The sequence below is a fragment of the Lathyrus oleraceus genome, chromosome 7 (assembly GCF_024323335.1).
Source record: "Lathyrus oleraceus cultivar Zhongwan6 chromosome 7, CAAS_Psat_ZW6_1.0, whole genome shotgun sequence".
NCBI lineage: Eukaryota > Viridiplantae > Streptophyta > Magnoliopsida > Fabales > Fabaceae > Lathyrus > Lathyrus oleraceus.
In genome coordinates this window covers 531,256,011-531,257,791 of record NC_066585.1, presented here as the reverse complement: position 1 = coordinate 531,257,791, position 1,781 = coordinate 531,256,011, and the positions used below count along the sequence as shown (strand labels likewise).

The window sequence follows — 1,781 nt, the reverse complement described above, 5'->3', positions numbered from 1 at the left end:
TTGGTCACACATGATCATTGTACATATATGGATACAGATTAATGAAAACGGCAGGAAAACAATTCATTTAAGCACATGCTTTTTTCTCTTGCGGTTCAAATAATTTTTATTGTCAAAACTGTCCAAACTGCACCACGAACACCTCTAGATACAACAGCTTCATCTCTCACGTGAACTATCCCTTAAGACCACAACAACATTAAAGCCTCTGACAACTCTTATTCACTAAGGATTGCTGCACATTTTTACTTTTAGTTATATCAGAGTATAATCATATGGTGTATGTTCCTAGATTTCAGTAAAAAAAAATTAAATAATACTCCTTCTATCTAATAATAATTGTCATTTTTTTACTATTTCCCCATATTAGAAAAAGATAATAGATGAAATAAGGGATACAATGCTTTTATTAATTTATTAATAATTTATGTATTCTTATTAATTATAACAAGTTCAAAGAAAAAATAATAAATTAAAAGTGTTATAAATTGTATTGATTAAAAAGTTGCATTTGAAAAGAAGCAATTAAATAAATATATTTTATTTTCAAGTATGACAATTACTAAAAGTTATTTACAAACATAAGATACATAAAAATAATTAAATAAATAAAAAGTACACATAAATAAATAAAAAAGACGTATATAAATATGGGCAATAAAAAACATTTATTATCAACAGTCAAAGAATTTTGTTTTTAGCAAGTAAAAAATAATATATTAAGTGATGTCATTTCTTTCTTTTAAATTTATTCCATTAACTTTTCTTGTCATCTTAAATAGGAGCATATTGTAAGATTTTGATTGTTTATATATCACCATTGTCATGTTATTTGAGTTTAAAAGAAGTATCACGATAGAAATAGATGGCTACTAACATGAACATTCTCCATTGTAGCTTTGCAATTCTATGCATTGTTGTAATCTTGGCATCAGGTGACACTATTTGTATAATCTTTTGAAATGAATTTCCTTTTTTTTTTTTTACATATTTAGAAACCATGTTTTGTTTTACTTTTATGTCATGTTTTCTTTTAATTCAGAGAAAAATTCTACTGATAATATTTTCTTTTTATAGGAGAAGAACTGAATTATCCTCCTATTAAATTTGAAGAAAAGTATTGTGTGTATAAAGGACCGAAAAAATGTAATAATGATGCGTGTTTACTTGTTTGTGTAATGCATCGCCTACACGGCGAGTGTAGACAAGACTATTGTTGCTGCCATAAATAGCTTCATCTTTTATAATTGTATTTTTAGTGTGTTTGTAGAAGTATATCTACACACATTACAATTGATATGATTTCAACAACAAAAATAAGTTGAAAAATAAATTGGTAATTTCAAATTAAAATAATTTTGTCATGATTTTTTATTGTTATTAGAAAAAAAATATTTTATATATTACATTATTTAAATTTAAAAATAAATAGTTTATTAGCTGAAATTAAAAAAAAAAACTAAATTCAATCCTCCTTAATTTCGGGTAGATGATACAACTAAAAATACAATAAATATAAATGCAACATAAAAATTGAATTAGAATGGATTGTTGTTTTGGTTTCCCATGCTAACCTCTTTCATAAATCTCAAAACATAATATCTACTATCAATATTGTTTGTTTGGTGGAGACACTTCAAAAATAATGTTTACATCTCATTAAATATGCAATAGTTATTCTAAATCAAACTTTATTAATTTAACAATAACAATTGAAAATTGCATTTACTCAGTGATAACTTCTCGTTAAGTGTACCAGTATCGTTGAAGTAATCGAAATA

At 24.7% G+C, this 1,781-nt stretch overlaps 1 long non-coding RNA gene across 1 annotated transcript; it reads left to right on the top strand.

Moving 5' to 3' along the window:
- Window positions 1-767: 767 nt before the first annotated feature.
- On the top strand, window positions 768-1,356 carry LOC127105051 (uncharacterized). The gene is made up of 2 exons (XR_007794893.1): window positions 768-935; window positions 1,078-1,356. It is a non-coding gene; the product is annotated as an uncharacterized LOC127105051 (long non-coding RNA).
- The last annotated feature ends 425 nt before the right edge of the window (window positions 1,357-1,781 follow it).